General features: G+C 41.5%; 1 long non-coding RNA gene across 1 annotated transcript; it reads right to left on the reverse strand.

Annotated features, from left to right (window-relative positions):
• Positions 1 to 210: 210 nt before the first annotated feature.
• Positions 211 to 5182, reverse strand: LOC135365654 (uncharacterized). The gene is made up of 2 exons (XR_010413856.1): positions 5140 to 5182; positions 211 to 797 (listed from the first exon to the last, which is right to left on the reverse strand). It is a non-coding gene; the product is annotated as an uncharacterized LOC135365654 (long non-coding RNA).
• Between the last annotated feature and the right edge of the window lie 10215 nt (positions 5183 to 15397).

Here is a 15397-nt window from a genome sequence, read left to right on the forward strand (position 1 = left end):
TTCACCATCACCATCACCATGTTTGTGACTCTCTGGATTGCCAGAAAAGCGTGGCACCGGATTAGATCTCTAGTAGCCAGATTCTTTAGGAAAAAGTTTTTTCTTTAAACAAATTAAGTTTATTAAAGAGTATGAAAAACAGCAAATGGTTCTGGACACAGGGTCTGTTGAGGCTGAAAGAAATATTTCCGCCGGAGAAAGATTTAGGGGTCTTCACAACAGAAAATAGAGCATAGCTAATATCTGCAAAAAAAGACTCTCATGCTCTGGTATTTCGAATGTTGGTAACTGTTCGGTTGAGTTGGGTTTTGCTTACTTGGTGTCATTCCTGCAAAGCTGTATGTCTCTGATCTGCTCATCCCCTGGAACTGAGACTGATGAGGAAAAAATCTAAGCATTTGCAAGTTCTTTTCTATCCATTCCTCAGCTTTACTGAGTTAGAAGACACAAAGGATAAGGAGATGGAAGCAGGAGGTAGTCTGTACACATTAACTTCTTACCCAACCAAGGCCCAAAGACAGTGGTTCATCAGCACCAATGTAGGGAGACCTCATTTCAGCCTCGAGGTTCCTTGGCCAGCAGAGAGGGCAGAAAGGGCTTTGTGTCACTCTGGTGGGTGATCCTGCCATACGTGTCCAGCCTGGCAGCTACTGGCAGGTGCCTCACTTACATGACATGACCAGATGCCCGAAGATCCAAGGCCAGGCTCCAAGCTCCCACTCCCAGTTGGCTACAGCCTGGCCTTCTGCATGAGGAGCTGTCACACAGCCAGTAAGGAAGTTCAGGGACAGTGGGTGCTGTAGAAAAGAGGCAAACACCCATCTTGGTGAAGTCAGGACTCTCTGCTCTTCTACTCTCATCAGAGGGGTTTTTTTAAATTTTTTTAAAGATTTTATTTATTTATTTGACAGAGAGAGAGTGAGCACAAGCAGTGGGGAGGGGCAGAGGGAGAGGAAGAAGCAGGCTTCCCGCCGAGCAGGGAGCCCGACACGGGGCTCGATCCCAGGACCCCGGGATCATGGCCTGAGCCGAAGGCAGACGCTTAACCAGCTGAGCCACCCAGGCGCCCCTCTCTTCAGAGGCTTTAAAAAGGTCTCTGGCCTGGGGCACCTGGCCGGCTCGGTTGGAAGAGTGTGTGTGACTCTTGATCTCAGGGTCGTGAGTTTGAGCCCATGATGGGTGTAGAGATTACTAAATAAAATAAATAAACGTAAGGCACAAATAAATAAACAGGTCTCTGGCCATTAAGGTCTTCTTTAAAGTATGGACTTTAGGCTGTACTTATACACAAATATCTTTTAAAGACTTCCTTAAGCATAAAGGATAACTGGAAACATAAGGACTTACTGCAAGAAGCGGGCTGGGGTGGAGGCTCTTGAGGAAAGTAGAGCTGCTGTGCCAGGACCAACTGGTGTCACCAGACGGTGAGCCTGAGCCCACCTCAGACTGACAGGCAGCTGGGGGGCAAAGCTGGGAGAGGAAGAGTGTGGATGGAGTAAGACACACAGGCAGAGGCTCCTCACTTAGGAGGCAATCAGTCAATTCTGATCATGGGTCATTAACTGAAAATAAGGCTAGGAAAAGAGGGAAGAAGAAAGCTAAGCAGCTGCTAATTCAGCAGTTTCCCACCTTAAAATGTTGAAAATAGCCAGATGAAGTAGAAGGCTCCCTTCCTTCAAAAACATAGTAGAAAACAGGGAAGTCTATTTTATCAATATACGTTGAAGAAGGCCGTCCGATGAAAAAAACAAACCCAGAAGCCACAAAGGAAAAGACTGGCAGATTTAACATTAAACATTTGAGACTTCCTTGTGTGAAAAGACCACATAAGTGAAGTTTAAAGAGTGGCAACTGGAATAAACTGTTTGCAAAGTATGTAAGAGATAAAGAATTAACATGCATAATAGATAAATTATTTATATTGGTAGGAAAAAGACAATTAATAGAAAAATGAACAAAGATGGGGTGCCTGGGTGGCTCAGCCATTAAGCGTCTGCCTTCGGCTCAGGTCATGATCCCAGAGTCCTGGGATCAAGCCCCACATCGGGCTCCCTGCTCCATGGGAAGCCTGCTTCTCCATCTCCCACTCCCCCTGCTTGTGTTCCCTCTCTCGCTGTGTCTCTCTCTGTCAAATAAATAAATAAAATTTTTAAAAAAAAAAAGAAAAGAAAAATGAACAAAGAAAATAAACAGGCAATTCATAGAAGACAGACAAAATACAAACACACACACAAGTGTGTGTGTGTGTATACACACACATTTTTTTCCAACTTCCCCCACAACTGACAACTGAGGGAAACAAACTGGAGAAATGTATATGCATTTTTACCATCGAGTCTTGTTGTTTGCAGTAATTATGTTCTATAAAGTCACCACAAACTCTGAATTAGTGAAGACTAAATCATTGTTCCCAGCAGAAATACCAGGGTCAGGTTCCTGTGACCCTCTGGTCACAATATTTTCAACAACCAATCAATATGTCACCCTGTCTTAGGTGCATTTCTATTCAAGACATCTTATTTAATATTTATTGTTGACTCGTGAACATTGAGCTCACAACCAGCAGACCTCTAACTCAGGCCTGGATGAACCATCTACACACGTATTTTCTCCACGAGGCTCATCACAGTCTTTTTGTACTTAGGATCGCTAGACAGCACTTCAGCACTAGGCTTGAGGGCCACTTTAAATGATCACCAATAAACGCACAATCACCAATAAAAAGCACAAAAATGTGAAAACGTGGCACTAACTAGGTGGCAAAAAGGATCCTTCTTTACAGCGAGAGCTGAAACAGGAAGGCAGAGTGTCACCTGGTTCCACCTCAGCTGGGAGCATGCACACGGCTGACTCACTTTCCCCAGCTCTGCTCTTGTCCCTTGCGACCACGGGGTTACAAAGAAGTCTTAGCAAGCAAGCAAATGCACAAATACAGCATCAGTGAGTAATGAGAATTGCCTGTACTCATGAGTATGTGTACACGTAGTCTCTTTGCGTGTAAATATGAATTTGTACACAAATGCAGGCTTCACTGGTTTTTAGTGTATTGCTCTACACTGGTGTTTGTTCCAAACACTGGGACAGAGTTGCTGCCTCCAAACGGTTTAATCTAATGGGAGAAACTGATTATCCTCAAGTGGTATGAACAAATAATTGCAGATGGTGCTAATTACTAGGAACACAATAATCAGTTTGCTGTGAAAAAGAATACTCAGACAGGGTAGCTGAGAGAGATAGAAGCTGATACCTGCGGAGCTGAGGGACGCTTTTCTAACAGCATGAATACATCCCATCTCAGAAGGGAGACAAGCCTGGGAAGCTAGGAGCCTGGAGATATGGGGTGGCCTGAGAGCTACAGACCCAGCATGCAGTTAGTTCTGGAGAGAATAAGGCTGTATGTGAGTGGTTAGTAGAATTTTGACTCATCATATAATCATGGACTCCTTTTCGGTGAAAAGATATCTCCATGCAGTGTAATATAACATAAAAGCCAAGTATTTCCAGCTTTCTTCAAGAGTAGCCTTCTGATCCCTGAGAATCATCCACAGCTAGAAGATGGAGAAAAAAGGGGAAGGTACACAGGAGCAGCTAGTGAAACAGGAGAAACACAAGGGAATATGGCATCACCAAAGCTAAGACCAGAGGTTGCTTCAAAACAGAAGGCAGTGGTCAAGCAAGAGATTTCTTCATTAGATTTTGCCCAAGTAGATCAAAAGTGCCCTGACGAAAACACTTCAGGGGTTAGAGGCAAGAAAGAAGGAACAGGAAAGGAAGAAGTGGGACCAGCATTTATAGAAAATGTGTTTGGGAAATTTGACTATAAAGAGGATTAGTGTAAGGAAATAGTAGCTGGAAGGGAATTGGGGGCAAGAGAGGTTCTCTTGTTTCCTTGTGATGGGATATACAAGAGCACATTAGTTTACTGGTAAGAATGATCAAGTGCTGGGGCGCCTGGGTGGCTCAGTCGTTAAGCATCTGCCTTCGGCTCAGGTCATGATACCAGGGTCCTGGAATTGAGCCCTGCATCGAGCCCCGCATCGGGCTCCCTGCTCAGCGGGAAGCCTGCTTCTCCCTCTCCCACTCCCCCTGCTTGTGTTTCCTCTCTCGCTGTGTCTCTCTCTGTCAAATAAATAAAATCTTAAAAAAAAAAAAAAAGAATGATCAAGTGCTAATGAAAGATCAATTGTACATGACAGAAAAGGGAATAATGGAAGGAAAGACATCCTAGACAATGTGAGAGGGAATGGGATCAAAAACTTCTGTAAAAGGATTGATCTTTGTTAGGAGGAAAGACACTTCTCCAGTTATATTAGGATGGCATAAAGAGTGACAGGTGTAGATAGGGTTATAGATTTGGGAGTAGGAATATGAAGGAAGTCTACTGTGATCTTATAATATTTTTTCAATCATGAGTGAGGCCATCAAGGCAATACTCAACTGGAAGATGAAGTTGGAAATACAGGCAGGGGTCATATTATACAGGACCCCATATGTCATGCCAACGATTGTTCTAGATGCTAGGGAGCTTTTTAAAAACTAATGAAGATGCAATAATAAGAAAATAAACAATTTATTATAAAAATAAGCAAAAGATTTTCAACATTATTAGTCATTAGTAAAATGCAAATTAAAACTACAATGTGATACCACTACACACTTAGCAGAATGGCTTAAAAAAAAATAGTGTGACAATATCATATGTTGGTGAGATACTGAAACAACAAGGATTTTTTCTACCACTGACAGAGATGTTAGAATCATCTGACAATGATTTTTAAATCATCATAAAAATGCTTCAGCAAGCAATATAAATGCACTAAAAATAAATGGAAAAAATACAAAATCTCAGCAAAAAAATAGAAGATATAAGAAGAATCAAATGGAAATTTTAGAACTGAAAAAATACATTAAAGAAATAAAAAATTCAACGGATGGATCCAAGGGCAGAATGGAGGGGATAAAAGAAAGAATCACTGAACAAGAATATAGAAAAATAGAAATTATCCAATCGTGGCACCTGGGTGGCTCAGTCGTTAAGCATCTGCCTTTGGCTCAGGTCATGATCCCAGGATCCTGGGATCAAGCCCCACATCGGGCTCCCTGCTCCACGGGAAGCCTGCTTCTCCCTCTCCCACTCACCGTGCTTGTGTTCCCTCTCTCGCTGTCTCTCTCTCTCTCCCTGTCAAAATAAATAAATAAAATCTTTAAAAAAAAAAAAAAAAAAGGAAATTATCCAATCTGAACAACAGAAAGAAAATAAGTTTTTTTTTAAAAAACAACAACAACAACAACAACAGAGCCTCAGGGACCTGTAGGACCATAGTCAAAGATCTAACATTCATATCATTGGAGTGTCAAAGAGAGAGAAGAAAGAGGGTGGGACATAAAGTACTAAATGATGATGATGATGATGATGATGATGGTTGTTTCCCAAATTTAGCAAAAGATATGTAAATCTATAGATTCAAAAAGTTAAGTGAACCCCAGACAGGATTACCCCAAAGAAATACACATCAGGACACACCATAACTCAACTTCTGAAAATTAAAGAATAGGAAAAAATGTTGAAAGCAGCAAGAGAAATGACACCTTACCTATAGGGGAAAACATTTCAAATGACAGTAGATTTCTCATCAGAAATCAAGAAAGCAACACATTTTTCAAGTTCTGAAAGAAAAGAACTATCAACCAAGAATCACATATCCAGAGAAAATATGAAGGGGAAATAAAGACATGCTCAGATGAAGGACCATTAAGAGAATTTGTTGCCAGCTGACCTATCCTAAATTAATGGCTAAGGGAAGTTCTCTAAACAGATAGGAATGAAGAAAAGAAGGAATCTTGGATCGTTATATAAATAATGTAATAAGTAGAAACACTATATAAAGAGACACAATTTAAAAAATTTATATAGACTAATCAAAATGGAATTGTAAAAAAAATGGTAATCTACAAAAAGTTAAGAAAAAAAAGCAAAGAGACAAAACACAGAGAGAACAAACAGAAAATAAAAAATAAGCCGGCAACTTAAACCCTAACATCAACAATTTAATTACTTATAAATGGTCTAAACACTCCAATTAAAAGAAAGATTGGTAGAGAGGATTAAAATGCATAACCTCACATTATGCTGTTTATAAGTACTTCAAATATAATGAAATAGGCAGAAAGTAGAAAAGTTGAAATATATATATTGTGCAAATAGTAATCAAAGGAAAGCAGAAGTGGTTATATTACTATCAAATAAAGTAGACTTCAGAGCAAAGAAATTACCAGAGCCCAAATAAGTCATATATATATAATGATAAAAGGGCCAGTCCACCAAGAAGACATAGCAATCCTAAACTGGTATGTACCAAACAACAAAGCTTCAAACTATATGATGCAAAACTTTTAGAACTGAAAGGAGAAACAGACAAATCAACTATTACAGTTGGAGTTGAGAACATCCCTCTCTCAACAACTGAAAACCAGCCAAGAAGGTTTAATCAATATTTATACAACAGTCCCACCAACAACAAGAGAATACATGTTCTTTTCAAGTGCCCATGGAAGATATACCAAGATATCTGGGAGGGAAAAAAGAAAGAAAAGACCTCAAGAAATTTAACAGATTTAGTTAGAAGCATACACATAAATATGGTATGCTGTACATCATTTTTATTTAGATCAATGTATTTGGTTTATTTTCCTTATGGCTTCATCTTTGAGATTTTCCTGTTATTTTTCTTTTTTCTGTTATTGATTTCTAGTTTGAGTCTACTGTGTTTGGAGAACACGTTCTGTATGTCTCAAATCAATCATCTAAGCTCCCATTTCAAGAACCTAGAAAAGAATAAAATAAACACAAAGCAAGCAGGAAGAAGAAAATAATAAAGAGCAGAAATCAATGAAATTTAAAACACTAGGAAAAAAACCATTAAGACAGAAACTTATTCTTTGAAAAGATCAATAAAATTGTCAAACCTTTAGCAAAACAGAGAGAGACACACAAATTACCAATATCAGGAATGAAACAGGCAATGTCACTAAAGACATCAGACATCACATAGATCAAAAGTAACACTATGGACAACTCTACACACATAAATTTGACAATTTAGATGAAATAGACCAATTCTTAAAAAACACAACCTCCCACAACCCATTCAATATGAAATCAATCATTTGAATAGCCCCATAACTCTTTTTTTTAGATTTTATTATTATGTTCAGATAGCCAACATATAGTACATCATTAGTTTTTGATGTAGTGTTCAATGATTCATTAGTTGCATAACGATTAGCTCTATAACTCTTAACTTTGAATTCATAATTTAAAAACTCCCAAAGAAATCCCCAGGCCCAGATGGTTTCACTGGATAATTCTACCAAATGTTTAAAGAAGAGCTAACACCAAATCTGTTCAATATCTTTCAGAGAATAGAAGAGGAGGGAACACTTCCCAATTAATTTTATGAATCTAGTATTTCCCTTATTCAAAAGCAGATAAAGACAGTACTCAAAAAATGAAAATCATAAACAAATATCCCTCATGAATATAGGTGCAAAAAGCCTTAACAAAATATTAACAAATAGAATTCAGCAATACATGAAAAGAATTATACACCATGACCAAGTGAGGTTTATTCCAGAAATGTAAGGCTGGTTCAATACTAAAAAATTAATAATTTAAAAATATAATTTAAATTATATCAATTATATCAAATTATATCATTTTTAATTTGAAATAATTCACCAAATTAACAGGTTCAGAAGAAAAGTCATACTCTCATATCAAATGATGTGGAAAAGCATTTGAAAAAATCCAACACCCATTCATGATTAAAAGGTCTCAGAAAAATAAGAATAGAGGGGTCTTCCTCAACTTTAAAGAACATCTACAAAAAAACCTATAGCTAACCTACTTCATGGTGAAAGACTAAATGCTTTCCCTCTAAGATTGGAAATAAGGCAAGAATGTTTGTTCTCACTACTCTTACTCTACACAGTACTGGAAGTTCTAGCCAGTGCAATAAACCCAGAAAAGGAAATAAAAGGTATACAGGTTGAAAAGGAAGAAATAAAACTATCTGTACTTACAGACAACATGACTGTTTACATAGAAAGTATCAAGGAACCTGTAAAAAGAAACACCTAAAACTAATATGGGAATTCAGGAAGGTTGCAGGATACAAGACAAATACACAGAAACCAATAATAAGTTCTATATACCAGATATGAATACTTGGACACCAAAAGTAAAAATACAGTACCATTTGCAATCACTTAAAAAAATTAAATACTTAGGTGTATGATTCCATTTATATGATATTGTGGAAAAGGTGAAATTAAAGGAATGGAAAATAGATCCATGGTTGAGGGAGAGGTCGCAGGGGATTTTTGTGAGGAGAAGCAACTCTTCTGTATCTGGATTGTGGTGGTGGTTGTTACTAAGTGTATGCATTTGTCAAAACACATACAAGTGCACATAAAAGAGTTAATTCTATTGTATGTAAATATTTTAAAGTGAGTAAAAACAAGAGCCACGAAGAATTTCAAGGAGGGAAATGGTAGGTCAGATTTGCATTTAAGCAAGAACACACCTGTTGCCCTGTGGGGAGCAGAAGGGGTGAGGCAAAGATGTGAAGGCCAGGAGATTGGTGAGGAGATTACTGGAGTCATCCAGGTTCAAGACAAGCAGGGTCTGCACTAGAACTAAAGTAGCAGTGGAGACAAGGAAGAGAAAATTGTTCCCATAACTCCTCGGACCATTGTAGGCCTGGGAATAGAAAGATGGATTCCAAGAAAGTGGATTTTTTTTTGTAGGGGTGTGTGTGCATGTGTGTGCGTGCGTGTGCGTGTGTGTGTGTGTGTGAGAGAGAAGCCTCTCATCTAGCAAACCAGTATGCAAAATGGTAACTTACACATGGTGGGTAAAACTGGAGAAGACATGGGGCTCCTGGGTGGTTCAGTTAGGGGTCCGACCCTTGGTTTCAGCCCAGGTCATGATTTCAGGGTTGTGAGATCGAGACCTGTAGGCTCTGTGCTGAGCGTGGATTCTTTCCCCTCCCTCTCTCTCCCCCTGCTTATGCTCACACTCCCCACCTCCTTTCTCAAATAAATAAATAAATGAAATCTTTAAAAAAAACAAAACGAAAAAGCCATATGCTTGGGAAAACTGATTTCATGAGATACTGAAGGATAAGGACCCACAACTAGGATTTTATCATTTTAGTTCAAATACAAGATTATTAAACACCAATTAAAAATGAAGTTTTGGGGTCTAAAAACAGTCACCATATCATACTGGATCATTTACTCCATTTTACACATATGGAATTTTAACTGCTAAACAGAGGCAGAAGGTTGAGAGGAGCTGTTCCCAAATCTCAAGACTGTAGGCAACAAAGTGACCCCAAGGGACCTTAGGGAGTGGCCAGGGGCTGGAGGCCAGCTCAGAGAAAGCCAACAGGGGCGCACGCCTGCTGGAGGGGGGACGCTGATTCAGGAAGGGTACTGGTCAGCTGCAAAGCCCTGTATCCTAACCTTCTGTAGCAGCTGCTGCTCCCTAAGCTCAGAAACAAATGCTTAATTTGGAGATCAAGCTTCTGCTGGGATGGGAGGAGATGCTAGCTCAGTAGTTCCTCAAACTTTCTACACCAAGAATTCTTTTTATCTTTTCCACCCCACCCCCACTGATCCACACAGTGTTGGGTAGGGTTTTCCTACAGAACTGGATTTAGTAACAATGAATTCTTCAAGAATCAAAGACATTTATAGTTGCCAGCCAAAGCTTTATCCAAGAAACCACTAAATTGATGTGATTAACTGGTTCAACAGTATTTATTAAGCAATAATGGTGGACATGGATCTAGAGCCAGGAGTGCAAAGCAGGTGAGGTCCTTGCCCTCTGGGCTGATGGTGGACAACACATGCAGGGTCACCATCTGCAGAGCATCTGCACAAGAGGAGAGAGGCAAGTGAATTAGGAGGTGGGGAGGGGTCAGAGGTGGCTGCCCTGAGCCACAACTTGAGGGATTTGAAGGGTACATAAGAGTTTCCAGGCAGGTTGGGGTGGGGAGGGCTGTAGTCCCCTCTGGAGGGCAGGAATACTATTGAGGTCCTAATCATAATAAATGTAATTCCCCGAGTATGTACTACCATGTGTCAGGCCCCGGGCCGAGCACTTACACACATTAGTTCATTTACTCCTCACTCTGAAGAAGTACCCAGAGATATGGGGATATAACCCCATTTCACAGGCGAGGAAACCACAGCTTCCCCACGTCCAGTACTTTGCCCAAGGCCACCCAGCTGGGAAGTGATAGGATTGGACTCCAGAGCCTACAGCCAGCAACCCTGCAGGTGTCTCTGGGCAACAATAAGCACGGTGTTGCCAGAAAAGTGAGTGGGAGAAAAGGCACCGCAAGGTGAGCTTGGCTGCAGCACAGCAGTTCTCAGTGTTCAATGTGGCAAGTGTGTGAGGGGCAGACCACAGCGCAAACCTGAGGAGAGGAGCCCCAGGGGGACTGACTCCACCACAGTTCTTGGGCCCTATTTCATGTAAGTGTCCAATCTCTGTTAGATTTTACAAAATATTGCCTGGACCCCACTCTAACCTGATAGCTTATAAACACCCAGGAGCTCATTGGACACCTTGAGCTCCTCTTGTCGTCCAAGCCTGCCCAGGCTGCTGAGTGAGCCCAGCTCAGACTCTCTGGATGGAAATTCGCATAAATTCACTTCCAATCTGAAACTTTTCTTTGTATCCTCCCTAATTTGACCTCCTGCCACATGCATTTGTCACAGCTATAGTGTGGTAGAGAAATGGAGTGTGGCTGTGGCCCAGCCCAGGTCATTGGCCACATTTGCATGGAATATTCTCCCTATAAAAGCTTATTTTGGACTGTAGTCATGAAAGTGGGATAACAATTCTTTGAGATGGAACTACTCCAAAAGGCAAGATACTTAGTTTCTGCCCATACACTGAGGTCTCATGGGTGACCTGTGTTCCCCTCCAGTACACCAACTGAAGGTGTCTGTGACAGTGAATGGTCACCCTCAATGTCAGCTGGACCCTCCGAGGTACATTCACAAGTTGATGGGACTCATGACATTCCATGTAGTCCCAGGTCATAGAGGCAAGAGGACAGCCCTAAAAGTTAAAGACAGCTTTAGTTTTAGGAAAACAAGGGAGAAGAAGAACAAAATGGCTCAGGAATGATAGTTTGAATTCATCGGCTCTTCCTGGTGGCACCAAGATAAAATATAAATAGGTTTTCAGTGGCTTTACATAGATTGTGGGTGATTGATTCATGGCAGGCTATTAGGGAAGTTCAGGACAGCCAGGCTATTTTGAGGCCAGGCTCTGGGAGGATGCCCTCTCGCGCCCATGAACCGTTCCCTTGGCACTGCCCTCAGGGAGAAGCGCCGGCCTGTGCAGCCCGCGGTCTGACTCAGGGCAGCATTTCCCAAGTCCTTTCCTTTTAAGGCCGTCAGGGATCCGAGTCACCGCCGCCAGCAGGGAGCAGGCGTGGCAGCTGGAGTGTGAGGAGTCATCACTACGAATAGCTTGACTCTGAAGTCTCTAAAAGGGAATCTGGACCACCTGAGCCTCCCAGAAGAGGTACCAGTCACACTTACCCTGTTGCCACTTGTGCCCAGGCAGAGCCACATACAGAAGCTGGAACATGAAGGGCGTTCTGTCAGACATTTCAGCAGGTTAAATGTGTCCCACAGCTGTCACTGAGGCACTCTCCCGAAATAGTCCCAACACAGCGGTAATACAAATAATGGCAGAGCTGAGATGAGACTAACGGGGCCTTATTACTACCACCCCTTAGGAATAAAACGTGTAAATAAAGGTGCTAACCAAAAGCAAGCTCAGGAAACACTGTCGAATAGAGGGGCTGAACTGTAAGAGGACTCACAAGATCAGGCAAGTGGATCAGATAGGCTGGAAAGTTTGCTATTTGAGAAAGCAAGTGACTTTTTTTTAAATTTTATTTTATTATGTTATGTTAAAGGGACATTTATATTATTGACACCGAGCAGGGTAACAAGATAGAGTAGAAACCATGTTTAAGAGCAAAAAGCAAGAAACCTTGGAAGGAAAGGCCCTGCTGGGAAGCAGCAGCTGAAGGGCTTCCTGCGTAGCGCGGGGGACTGGCGCAGCGAGGAACTGCTCCTGCAGAGGCCGAGTGCCCCCCCAGCCCCCCTCCCCCACGAGGGAAGGGGCATCCGCCCTGCCTGCGGGGGGTGCCACCTGAGAAGGAACCGAAGGCTATCTTATCATGGCATAAACTGAAAAATCAGTAGTACTCTGAGATATGTGTCATATCACTTGTTATAATGAAGATAATGGAAAGTTGAATACTTCAGTAAGTCACTACAGGAGGAAGAGGGGCTGTTTTTCAGTACCGCCTGTATGTTCACTACGAGATCTTTCAGAAAGCCTGGTAAACTCAGCAGCTGGAGAGAACAGGTCTTATGTTCCAATATTAAGAACAAACATACGTGCTCCTCTCGTTTCTGTGATGTCCCTTTGGTCCTGGGCTTTTGAATCCTCCCCCTCCTTGGCTGATGAGCCACCCTACTAAGAGGTCAGAGTCTCCTGAGTAGTGCTGGAAACTTGTTGATCCATTTCTGCCAAAATTGCCTGGAAAAGTGACCAGTGGCCCAGGTACACTGGTGCATTAGTTTAATAGAAACATCTAATTTGCTCATCTAAGCAATAGTAAGACTCATAAGCGTCTATTGCTCTGTTAGTGGAAAATTGAACTGAATCTGATCAAGCCTCTAAATGTACCAATTTACAAGAAAAGACATTTATAGAAACTACAGAATTGCAATCAGTAATGTCCAGAGAGCAGGGAAGTCAGCAGGACAAACCACCCGGCCTCTTTGACATCTAAATTTCAGGTGAATGAGAGAGAGAGATGTATTTCGCTCCTGACTTGAATGAACTATAAATAGACATTTATGAAACAATCAAGGAAATTTGAACATAGACTGGAAATTTGATTGAGGAATCAGTTAATTTTTAAAGCTCTGATTGTGATACTGTGGTTATATTTTAATATATGGTCATTATCTTTTTACCTTTTTCAGGGCTGAAATATTTACAGATGAAGTTTTATAGAATTTCTGAGATTTGCCTCAAAATAATCTGGGGGGTGGGAAGGATGAAATAGGCTGGCCATGAGGAGTTATTGAAGTGGGTGAGGGGCACATAAGGTTTCACCGTACTGGTCTCTCAACCTCTTTTGTGTGCATTTGAAATGTTCCGTAATAAAATCCATGGATGAATGGATGAAGCAGTGGAGGAATTCAAGGAAAATATAGCTTGTACTTCATAATAAACCAAAGCATGCAGTCACTTCAGATCATAAACAAAGATAAGACCTTGCCCTCTAGGAAAGTTCCTAATTTAGGACAGACACATCAGCACCCAGGCCCACAGCAAAGGCAGTGTCAGAATGAGAGGGGTTGAAGTATCAGGAGGGCCTAGCTCCAAACTGGGTGTAAATTTTGAGCCACTGAACAGCTACTTAGGTTTTCTCTGCTGTAAAATTCCAAAATTATTTTTCTTATAGCATTATGAGGGACACGGAACGATGGAAATTTATTACAGGGATAAGAGAAAGTAAAAGTGCCTCCAAACCTACACCAAACTTCCTGATAAGTTTTGACTGGTCAATGTTTCTGTCCAATTTGTGAAAACTGTAAGAAGGAATGTGACATTACTCCAGGCTTCCAATGGAGCAATTTCTGAGGGAAATTCTCCACCCTTCAGCATCATTTGCCTTGTCAGAATTTTGTAATGTGCGTATAGGTTAAAACTCCTTTCACCTTCATGAAGCCCAAGGGAAGTCATAATTCTCTGTGGTTTTCTCCAAACAACCCAAAGACTGTGTGCACATCTGTCTAGAAAGTCTGGGGTTTGAGGGGCACCTGGGTGGCTCAGTCGGTTGACCGTCCAATTCTTGGTTTTGGCTCAGGTCATGATCTCGGGGCCATGAGATCAAGCCCCCATGGAGTCTGCTTGAGATTCTCTCTCCCCCTCCCTCCACCCCTCCCCACAAGCACACACGTGCTCTCTAAATATGTAAGTAAAATCTTAAAAAATAATAAAATAAAAAGCCTGGGGTTTCAGTTTCACAGTCCGGCAGACAGTTGCTCTGGCCAAGCCACCATCTAGCTGTTCCACAGTCTTTACACACAGTAGGCAGCGCCAGCTGGGCTCATGCCCTCTGCGGGGAGCAAGTCAACACAGCTCCTCCCAACCTTGTCCATGCATTGCCTGAAAATACTTGTGGCTTATGGAGACAGTACTCACTTTATTTCTTACTAATTAGGAGATGATCAGGTATATGTATTGACGTCATCATGGCTGGTTAAAAGTGAGATACTCTGTCAAACAAACTGATTTTTTACTAACTCAAACCAAGTTACCCCTTAGATCTTTTTTTCTATTAAGTTGATTACTATGTTGCATCTACAATCAAAATAAAATATTTTGAGAAGTTTGACAAAAAGGGAAGAGGAGTGGGGCACCTGGCTTGGCTCAGTCAATGGAGCATGCGACTCTCAATCTCAGGGTCAAGCCCCAGGTTCAGCATAGAGATTCCTTAAAAAAAAAAAAAAGGCAGGGGAGAGGAGAGAAGAGTTATTAAACTAGAATTCTAAACTACAAAGCTTTGTCCTAAAATTAAAGATAAATAAATAATAAAAGTCCATTATGGAGATCCATAAAATAAAGAAAACCACACATATCAGGCTACCCTGCTGTGTTAACGTGGATGTTTTTTCTTCTGCATTATGACATTCATTTTTTCACACACCCATAGTGTGATGCACAAACAATGCTGTATTCTGTTGATTTTCAGTTAGTGTTCTGTCCTGATATTCTGCCATGTTACTTACAAGGACTTCATAGTTACCACTTTTTTTCTTTTTAAGATTTTATTTATTTGACAGAGAGAGACACAGCGAGAGAGGGAACACAAGCAGGGGGAGTGGGAGAGGGAGAAGCAGGCCTCCCGCCGAGCAGGGAGCCCAATGTGGGGCTCGATCCCAGGACCCTGGGACCACGACCTGAGCCGAAGGCAGATGCTTAATGACTGAGCCACCCAGGCGCCCCTGAATAAATAAAATCTTTATTTTTTAATTTTTTTTTAAAGATTTTATTTATTTAACTGACAGAGAGAGACACAGCGAGAGAAGGAACACAAGCAGGGGGAGTGGGGGAGGGAGAAGCAGGCTCCCCGCGGAGCAGGGAGCCTGATGCGGGGCTCGATCCCAGGACCCTGGGACCACAACCTGAGCCAAAGGCAGATGCTTAATGACTGAGCCACCCAGGTGCCCCCATAGTTACCACTTTTAATGGCAGGGTAATATCCGATGTACTGAGTAT

Source organism: Mirounga angustirostris, unplaced genomic scaffold (assembly GCF_029215605.1).
Source record: "Mirounga angustirostris isolate CCGP_5_RB_7025 unplaced genomic scaffold, mMirAng1.0.hap1 SCAF_8, whole genome shotgun sequence".
Lineage (NCBI taxonomy): Eukaryota > Metazoa > Chordata > Mammalia > Carnivora > Phocidae > Mirounga > Mirounga angustirostris.